Source organism: Oncorhynchus mykiss, chromosome 30 (assembly GCF_013265735.2).
Source record: "Oncorhynchus mykiss isolate Arlee chromosome 30, USDA_OmykA_1.1, whole genome shotgun sequence".
Classification (NCBI taxonomy): Eukaryota; Metazoa; Chordata; class Actinopteri; order Salmoniformes; family Salmonidae; genus Oncorhynchus; species Oncorhynchus mykiss.
The window spans coordinates 27,998,790-28,010,024 of NC_050570.1; positions in this window are offsets into that span (position 1 = coordinate 27,998,790).

Consider the following 11,235-nt stretch of genomic DNA (forward strand, 5'->3'; position numbering starts at 1 on the left):
AAAGAACCCTGGTTGAAGTTATTCTTACAGCAAGAAACATGTAGCACCGTAACGTTCTTCCCTCTCTCTCTCCCAACTATAGCAAATGACTCTTCCATCATCCTTTACAGTACCAGTGCCCCTCATAGTGCATGAAAGGAAAAACAGGCATGTTCCCTATGGGTGAAGTTAGAGCTGTCAATTAAAAGTATGCTCCACCATTAGTTAGAATCTCATCAGGGTGTTGATCTCAGTGGGTCTCCTCTACTGTTCTGCACTGATGTTAAAAATGGAGTTCCTGTACATATTGCACGCACGTAAGACATGAGAGGGCACTGTTGTTCCACTGTAGAGACTAGACTCTGCAGGGGAGTAGTGTGGCTCCAAAAAGACAAAGGTTTTCTCTTGAGCCAAAAATATGCTTTTGACTTGTTTAAAGAAGAGATGGGAAGTTTGGCCTTGTCCTTGGACTCTCAAAGTCACTGCACACCAGGAACTTGGTGCAAGACTAAGTGTTTGTGGCTGTGTAGTTAAATTAGGGCCTAAACCATGACTCTCCATCAAGAGACACTGAGAGCCAAGAAGAGAGCAACAGGGAGAAAGAATATACATAAGACATGAGAGCCCCCAGACATGCTGAAGAGCGCGTGTGTGCAGTGCACGTGTGTGCGTGCGTGTGTGTGTCTGTGTGTTCATATGAATGCACTCATTAAGCACAATCCCAGTGGTGATGCCAGTCTCGTGATTATCCAGCATTCACAGTCCCTAATTAACACAGTCTAATTAGTGCCGACTCTCCCAGGACTTGCCCGGTCCTGGCCTGCTCCCCTTCCCTCTCCCCAGGCAATGCCTGTGCCTAGCCCAGTCCTGCCCTGCTCGCCTCCTCTCCTCACAGGCCAGACACATGACACAGTTGGCTGTCCAGCGCATATAGTTAGCACCCCTGCTTGACAGAGCAGACACTAAACTGAAACAGACATTAGGCCAACTTCCACCCTCCAGGTCCTTTTTGTTGATGATAGCAGCTCACTGGTCATAGTTGTTTGGCGATGAGATAGTGCCTGTAAGGGGTCTTTTCAATCCGTAATGCTCAAGGTCCGCTTCATAGCGCAATGGACAATTAAATTGAATTTTCTCGTGGTCGCGGAGACTTCAGAAGGAGAAGAGCAGATGTCCCCTCCAAAAAGCTTTCTAATGGATAATGGCATTTTATTTGATTATACATTCATAACATTGAATTAAAATATGTTTTTCACATGGTGGGTGACAGAAGAATACGATTTCAACGAACTTGCTAACACAGCTAGCTACCTACCTAGTTAGCTAATTTTTAGCTTGCCACCAACGTGCATTGTGACTGACCAAGGTAAGAATTGTTTTTAAAATTGAAGTTGAGTAGAGTTAGCTAATTTCATGTATGTATTAGATATCAATATATTTACTCACTGCTTGAGCACACTCTGCCAACCCGGATGTCCTAGCCATGTCTGAATCCTGGCTTAGGAAGGCCACCAAATATCCTGAAATTTCCATCCCTAACTATAACATTTTCCGACAAGATAGAACTGCCAAAGGGGGCGTTGTTGCAATCTACTGCAGAGATAGCCTGCAGAGCTCTGACATACTACCCAGGTCTGTGACCAAACAATTCAAGCTTCTACTTCTAAAAATCCACCTTTCCAGAGACAAGTCTCTCACCGTTGCCGCTTGCTATAGACCACCCTCTGCCCCCAGCTGTGCCCTGGACACCATATGTGAATTGATTTCCCCCCATCTATCTTCAGCGCTCGTACTGTTAGGTGACCTAAACTGGGACATGCTTAACACCCCGGCCGTCCTACAATCTAAGCTAGATGCCCTTAATTTCACACAAATGATCAATGAACCTACCAGGTACAACTCTAAATCTGTAAACACGGGCACCCTCATAGATATCATCCTGCCCTCTAAATTAACCTCTGCTGTCTTCAACCAGGATCTCAGTGATCACTGCCTCATTTCCTGCGTCCATAATGGGTCTGCGGTCAAACGACCACCCCTCATCACTGTCAAACGCTCCCTAAAACACTTCAGACCTTTCTAAATCGACCTGGCCCGGGTATCCTGGAAGGATATTGACCTCATTCCGTCAGTAGAGGATGCCTGGTTATTCTTTAAAAGTGCTTTCCTCACCATCTTAAATAAGCATGCCCCGTTCAAAAAATGTAGAACAGATATAGCCCTTGGTTCACTCCAGACCTGACTGCCCTTGACCAGCACAAAAACATCCTGTGGCGTACTGCATTAGCATCGAATAGCCCCCGCGATATGCAACTTTTCAGGGAAGTCATGAACCAATACACACAGTCAGTTAGGAAAGCAAAGGCTAGCTTTTTCAAACAGAAATTTGCAATCTGGTTTCCGAGCTGGTCATGGGTGCACCTCAGCCACGCTCAAGGTCCTAAATGATATCATAACTGCCATTAATAAAAGACAATAATGTACAGCCGTATTCATTGACTTGGCCAATGCTTTCGACACTGTCAATCACCACATTCTTATCGGTAGACTCAACAGACTTCGTTTCTCAAATGACTGCCTTGCCTGGTTCACCAAATACTTCTCTGAGAGAGTTCAGTGTGTCAAATTGGAGGGCCTGTTGTCCGGACCTCAGACAGTCTCTATGGGGGTGCCACAGGGTTCAATTCTCTGTTCGACTCTTTTCTCTGTATACATCAATGATGTCGCTCCTGCTGCTGGTGATTTTCTGATCAACCTCTGCGCAGACGACACCATTCTGTATACTTCTGGTCCTTCATTGGACACTGTGTTAACTAACCTTCAGATGAGCTTCAATGCCAAACAACTCTCCTTCTGTGGCCTCCAACTGCTCTTAAATGCAAGTAAAACTAAATGCATGTTCTTCAACCGATCGCTGCCTGCACCTGCCCGCCGGTCCAGCATCACTACTCTGGACGCTTCTGACTTAGAATATGTGGACAATTTCAAATATCCAGGTGTCTGTTTAGACTGTAAACTGTTCTTCCAGACTCACATTAAGCATCTCCAAACCAAAATAGAATCTAGAATCGGCTTCCTATTTCGCAACAAAGCATCCTTCACTCATGCTGCCAAGCATACCCTTGTAAAACTGACTATCCTACCGATCCTTGACTTTGGCGATGTCATTTATAAAATAGCCTCCAACACTCTACTCAGCAAATTGGATGCAGTCTTTCACAGTGCCATCCGTTTCGTCACCAAAGCCCCATATACTGCCCACCACTGCGACCTGTATGCTCTCGTTGTCTGGCCCTCACTTCATATTCGTCGCCAAACCCACTGGCTCCAGGTAATCAATAAGTCTTTGCTAGGTAAAGCCCCGCCTTATCTCAGCTTACTGGTCACCATAGCAGCACCCACCCGTAGCGTGCTCCAGTAGGTATATTTCACTGGTCATCCCCAAAGCCTATTCCTCTTTTGGCTGCCTTTCCTTCCAGTTCTCTGCTGCCAATGACTGGAACGAATTGCAAAAATCCCTGAAGCTGGAGACTCATATCTCCCTCACTAACTTTAAGCCTCAGCTGTCAGAGCAGCTCACAGATCACTGCACCTGTACATAGCCCATCTGTAAATAGAACATCCAACAACCTCATCCCATATTGTTATTGTTATTTTTTTGTTCCTTTGCACTCCAGCATCTCTACTTGTACATTCATCTTCTGCACATCTATCACTCCAGTGTTTAATTGCTACATTGTAATTACTTTGCCACTACGGCCTATTTATTGCCTTATCTCCCTAATCTTACCTCATTTGCACACACTGTATATAGATTTTTTGTATTGTGTTATTGACTGTACGTTTGTATATTCCATGTGTAACTCTGTGTTGTTGTTTGTGTCGCACTGCTTTGCTTTATCTTGGCCAGGTCGCAATTGTAAATAAGAATTTGTTCTCAACTGGCCTACCTGGTTAAATAAAGGTGAAATATATATATATTTTTAAACAATATTGTCAAAGCTATTGTTAGACATTATTGGATAGCCAAGCAATGTGTTGATTGCTAGCTAAATAACTTATCTAGCTTTACTGAGGGTCGGGTGTCTCTGATAGAACTGGCTAGCTAGCTACAGTATATTATGTTTAGCCAAAAATAAATTCATATTTTTCCTACTGCAGTGGATCCATCTGGTCTGGAGCCAGCTGCCTATGGACAGACCGCAGACAATGTAGCCTTTTATCATTTAACTAGCTAATTCCCAATTAATTTTTAACTAAAAATGTGTTTACATCCCTGTCAGTGAACATTTACCCTTTGCCAAGGTAATCCATCCACCTGACAGGTGTGGCATATCAAGATAACGATTTAACGGCATGATCATTACACTCTAAAATGTTTTGTCACACAACCCAATGCCACAGATGTCTCAAGATTTGACGGAGTGTGCAACTGACTGCAGGAGTGTCCACCAGAGCTGTTACCAGATAAACTAATGTTAATTTCTCTACCATATGTCGTTTTAGAGAATTTGGCAGTACGTCGAACTGGCTTCACAACCACAGACCACATGTAACCACACCAGCCCTGGACCTTCACAACCAGCTTCTTCACCTGCGGGATCGTCTGAGACCAGCTACCCAAACAGCTGATGAAACTGTCAGTTTGCACAACCAAAGAATTTCTGCACAAACTGTCAGAAACCATCTCAGGGAAGCTCATCTGCGTGCTCGTCGTCCTCACCAGGGTCTTGACCTGACTGCAGTTTAGCTTTGTAACCGACTTCAGTGGGAAAATTCTCACCTTCGCTGGCCACTGGCACGCTGGAGAAGTGTGCTCTTCACGGATGAATCCCCATTTCAACTTTACCTGGCAGATGGCAGACAGCATGTATGGTATCGTGTAGGCGAGCAGGTTGGTGATGTCAACGTTGTGAACAGAGTGGCCCATGGTGACGGTGAGGTTATGTTATGGGCAGGCATAAGTTACGGACAATGAACACGATTGCATTTTATCGATGGCAAGTTGAATGCACAGAGAACCGCGACGAGATCCCGAGGCCCATTGTCGTGCCAGTCATCCACCGCCATCACCTCATGTTTCAGTTCCTAAAAATATATACAGTACCAGTAAAATGTTTGGACACACCTACACATTCAAGGGTTTTTCTTTATTTGTACTATTTTCTATATTGTATAATAATAGTGAAGACATCAAAACTATGAAATAACACATATAGAATCATGTAGTAAGCATGTCGTAAGCAAAACATTTAAAAAATATATTTTATATTCTTCAAAGTAGCCACCCTTTACTTGCTTGGTACACTCTTGGCATTCTCTAAACCAGCTTCATGAGGAATGCTTTTCCAACAGTCTTGAAGGAGTTCCCACATATGCTGAACACTTGTTGGCTGCTTTTCCTTCACTCTGCGGGCCAACTCATCCCAAACCATCTCAATTGGGTTGAGGTCGGGTGATTGTGGAGGTCAGGTCATCTGATGCAGCACTCCATTAGTCTCCTTCTTGGTCAAATAGCCCTTATACAGCCTGGAGGTGTGTTTAAGGCATTGTCCTGTTGAAAACTGTTTGATTGTCCCACTAAGTGCAAACCAGATGGGATGGCGTATCACTGCAGAATGCTGTGGTAGCCATGCTGGCTAAGTGTGCCTTGAATTATAAATAAATCACATACGGTGTTACCAGCAAAGCACCCCCACACCATCACACATCCTCCATTCTTCACGGTGGGAACCACATATGCGGAGATCATCCGTTCACCTACTCTGTGTCTCACAAAGACACGGTGGAAGAAACCAAAAATCTAAAATTTGCACTCATCAGACCAAAGGACAGAATTCCAGTCGAATGTTTGATCATGTTTAATGCCCAAACAAGTCTCTTCTTCTTATTGGTGTCCTTTAGTAGTGGTTTCTTTGCAGCAATTCGACCATGAAGGCCTGATTCACACAGTCTCCTCTGAACAGTTGATGCTGAGATGTGCCTGTCACTTGAACTCTGTGAAGCATTTATTTGGGCTGCAATCTGAGGTGCAGTCAACTCTAATGAACTTATCCTCTGCAGCAGAGGTAACTATGGATCTTCCTGTGGCGGTCCTCATGAGAGGCAGTTTCATCATAGTGCTTGATGGTTTTTGCAACTGCACTTGAAGAAACTTTCAAAGTTCTTTAAATTTTCATTATTGACTGACCTTCATGTCTTAAAGTTATGATGGACTGTCATTTCTCTTTGCTTATTTGAGCTGTTCTTGCCATAATATGGACTTGGTCTTTTACCAAATAGGGCTATCTTCTGTATACCACCCCTACCTTGTCACAACACAACTGATTGGCTCAAACGTGTTAAGAAGGAAAGAAAATTCACAAATTAACTTTAAACAAGGCACACCTGTTAATTGAAATGCATTCCAGGTGACTACCTCATGAAGCTGGTTACTAGATGATTCCTGTCACGACTTCCACCGAAGGTGGCTCCTCTCCCTGTTCGGGCAGCGCTCGGCGGTCGTCGTCGCCGGTCTACTAGCTACCACCGATCCTTTTTCCTTTTCATTTGGTTATGTCTGTCTTGTGTTTCACCTGTGTTCGATTTAGGGTAATTAGGGGGGTATTTTAATCTGTGCCCTCTGGGTTTTGTGCGGGATTGTTACGTTAGCTGTCATTTTGTTTGGGTTGCTTTTTCTTGTGTTCTGTTGAACAGGTGTTTTTTTCTGGACGGTGTCTGGTTGTTTTGAGGCTTCTGTTGTAGTCCTGTTCCTGTTCTTTGGACTTGTATAATAAAACGCCCTTTTCAAATTTGCTTTCTCCTGCGCCTGACTCCACACCCACTTCTCCTTGGGAAGATACTTGACAATTCCATATGTGTTATTTCATAGTTTTGATGTCTTCACTATTTTTACACAATGTAGAAAATAGTAAAAATACATATGAGTAGGTGTGTCCAAACTTTTGACTGGTACTGTATATTTATTTTTAATGGCTTAATATTTCCACACCATATACTTACACACATAAACGCATATGTAGAACTCTATGAAAACTGCCAATTTTGCAATATGTCCATGTATTTTTGTCCATATATTTAAATATATATGTACATATAAGGATTGTATTTAGATATCTGTAATTTACATATATGATAACACATGTACATACATGTTGTTAAAATATATGTAAATGTGTTATTTTTCCGTACTCTCCTGATATATTGTGGCTCCCTTGCAATCAGCCAGTTTGAAACATTTCCTCACATTAACTTATTTATATATCCTTGTTTAACCTTTGTGTTAGTGAACCTATGAATCCTGGGAGACCGGGGAATATGTATGGAAAACCCTGTGTGTTCTGGAACGTGCAGACGTCCTCAATCACTCCATCCAGGATGTGATGGAAACTGCGGCCATGTTTCCTCACCCCATTCCCACACCGAGCGTGTCCTTTCTGACCCGGCTCGCATGGTCCAATCAGCTCCTAGCTCCCATGCCCAGTGCCAGGACCAGCCGTTACCATGGCGTAGATGGAACTGAGTCTACAGCACAGGAGGCTGCTGAGGGGAGAACGGCTCATAATAACGGCTGGAACGGAGCAAATGGAATGGCATCAAACACATAGAGACCATGTATTGATGTATTTGATACCATTCCACAAATTCCACTCCAGCCATTAACACGAGCTCGTTCTCCCCAATTAAGGTGCAACCAACCTGCATTCTACAGGGGCTGTGCTGCTGCGCCACCACACCAGTGAGAGTTGAGAGATCTCCCTTTCAGAGCCAGGGCAATGTTTACACAGGTGTGCTGTGGTCAGCCGTGGTCATGGAGTGGTTAACTACAGAACCCCGCAGTCCAGATGGGACAGATGAGAGAGAGAGGGGTCTCTATTGGCTCTGCCGGGTCTCTTCTGGGGACAATAACTCACAACTCTCCCCTATCGAGAGGCAGGTCCGTCCCAACATGCAGGGCCGGCTCTAGCCTTTTGGGCGCCCTAAGCAACATGACTATACTGCACACTATATTCACTCACTGTATGTACTTTATGAAGTCACACACATACAGTACACCAGCTATAACACACACGCACATACACATTCTTTCTCTCTTTCCTTGCCTTTCTCTCTTCTCTTGCGTTGTGCACTATAGCTGCAGAGATAATGTGGAGGGGAGCATGCATTGGAGATGAGCCATGGGACCCTCTAGTCTGTCTGCTGCTTTAAATCTCTCTCTCTCTCTCTTTCTCTCTCTCTCTCTCTTTCTCTCTCTCTCTTTCTCTCTCTCTCTCGACGTGGTTTCCTGTCTCAACATCATCTTGTTCCATTCCTGGGACTTGAACGCCCAGTAGAACGTGTAATAACCCATAATTTAAAAAAATACAACTTTATGGGTTTATGGGAACTGAGGAGCTGAAACCTGTGGTGGCAAACGTAGAAGCTTGCTTTTTTCATTTTCATTTGGTGGACGTTATAATACAGTCCATTCGGGAAAGTATTCAGACCCCTTGACTTTTTCCACATTTTGTTAAGTTACAGCCTTATTCTAAAATTGATAAAATTGTTAATTTCCCTCATTACTCTACACACAATCCCCCATGATGACAAAGAAAAAACAGGTTTTTAGAAAGTTTTGCAAATGTATTAACAATTAAAAACTGAAATTTTACATTTACATAAGTATTCAGACCCTTTACTCAGTACTTTTTTGAAGCACGTTTGGCAGAGATTACAGCCTCGAGTCTTCTTGGGTATGACTTTACAAGCTTGGCAAACCTGTATTTGGGGAGTTTCTCCCATCCTTCTTTGCAGATCCTCTCAAGTCCTGTCAGGTTCAATGGGGAGCGTTGCTGCACAGTTATTTTCAGGTCTCTCCAGAGATATTAGATCGGGTTCAAGTCCGGGCTCTGGCTGGGCCACTCAAGGACAATCAGAGACTTGTTCTGAAGCCAGTACTGCATTGTCTTGGCTGTGTGCTTAGGGTCATTGTCCTGTTATAAGGTGAACCTTTGCCCCAGTCTGAGATCCTGAGCGACCTGGAGCAGGTTTTCATCAAGGATCTCTCTGTACTTTGCTCTGTTAATATTTCCCTCGATCCTGACTAGTCTCCCAATCCCTGCAGCCGAAAGAAATCCACACAGCATAATTCTGCCACCACCGTGCTTCACTGTAGGGATGGTGCCAAATGTCTTTCAGATGTTTAATCAGACCAGAGAATCTTGTTTCTCAATGTCTGAGAGTCCTTTAGGTGCCTTTTGGCAAGCTCCAAGCGGGCTGTCATGTGCCTTTTACTGAGGAGTGGCTTCTGTCTGGACACTCTACAATAACTGCCTAATTGGTGGAGTGCTGCAGAGATGGTTGTCCTTCTAGAAGGTTCTCCCATCTCCACAGAGGAACTCTGGAACTCTGTCAGAGCTACCATTGGGTTCTTGGTCACCTCCCTGACCAAGGCCCTTCTCCCACGATTGCTCAGTTTGGCCGGGCGGCCAGCTCTAGGAAGAGTCTTGGTGGTTCCAAACTTCTTCCATTTAAGAATGATGGAGGCCACTGTGTTCTTGGGGACCTTCAATGGTTCAGAAATGTTTTGGAACCCTTCCCCAGATCTGTGCCTCAACAACAATCCTGTCTCGGAGCTCTACGGACAATCCCTTCGACCTCATGACTTGGTTTTTGCTCTGACATGAACTGTCTACTGCGAGACCTTATATAGACAGTTGTGTACCTTTCCAAATCATGTCCAATCAATTGAATTTACCACAGGTGAACTTCAATCAAGTTGTAGAAACATCTTAAGGATGATCAATGGAAACAGGATGCACCTGAGCTCAATTTGGAGTCTCATAGCAAAAGGTCTGAATACTTGTGTAAATAATGCATTTCTGTTTTTAATTTTGTATAAATTAGCAAACATTTCTAAAAACTATTTTTGCTTTGTTACTATGGGTATTGTGTGTAGATTGTTGAGGGAAACAAATTATTTATTCAATTTTAGAATATGGCTGTAACATAACAAAATGTGGAAATTGTCAAGGGGTCTGAATACTTTCCGAATGAACTGTACATAAACTGCAACCTTGTGAGTAGGATTGCAAAGCTACCGGTATTTTTACCAAAGTTACCGGATTCTTCAGTAATTTTGGTAATTAACAGAACATCTATGGCAATCTATCGTAACTTTGGTCATTTATACTTGGATAACGTTTTAAAAAATGTATTTATATATATTACAATTTTTTAATATCTGTGTCAATATTGTCCATGAATTTCTAGTAGATGGACCATATGGTTCAAGAGAAAATAGCCTAATTAATGAAAAAGCATCTAATCAAAAATGGCATTATTTTCTATTAACTCTGCAACATTTTTTACAACTGCCACTAGTTTGATGCAAAACATTGAGAAAAAGTACATACTAACATTCTAAAATAAATAAGTGTGTAAATTAGTTTTATTTCATCCTGAAACCCTCATAGTCAACACCAGTGGCATTCACTAAGTTGATGGTTCATATTTAAGATAATGTTTTACAGCTTTGTCAGTCTATTTTTTATTTTAAAAGCATCTTATTAAATTATTTCATATATTTTACATTTGATAAGGCCGCAACAGAGGGCCAGAGATAATTAGACACCTGTAAAAATCTGAATTACCCAAAGGGGCCACTAGATGTCTTTTGATAGATTCCATTAAAATTCTGGTAGTTTACTGGTAAACTTCAATAGTTTCCAGTAATATACCCTCCCGTTGCAACCCTTCTTGTGAATCGTATTGCTTTCCAAGAGTCAAAGAGCGGTGGAGAAAGTGCATGGGGTAATGAAGTGCAGGCAGAACCAAACAGAACCCATCTGTATCTCCTGTTTGGTCACCTGGGATTTATCTCCCTGGTCACAAGTCACATGTGATCTATTGCCCTAGTTGCAGGTGAATCAATTTCCCTGATCTATTGCCCTGGACCCAGGCTGAATCTTTGGGGTCAGACGGTTCCCCCGCTCTCAGCCCTCTGGTGGCTCCACATGTGACAAAACCATTCAGGCCTGCAATCTTCTGTATTAAAAACCATTAAACCATTAAACCCACCCCCTATGGTTTTTATAGGTCCTCAAATCACAGACTAATGGACACTTCGAAAACACTTCCTGACTTTAAAGGCTTAATATTTCACTCACGGGAGCTTTTGTTAGAGAGCAAACACATGTGGACATACAAATAATGACACGCACATGACTATTGACATGCAATTTCATACGCGGAATCGGTGCAGAAACTGAGAAAGAG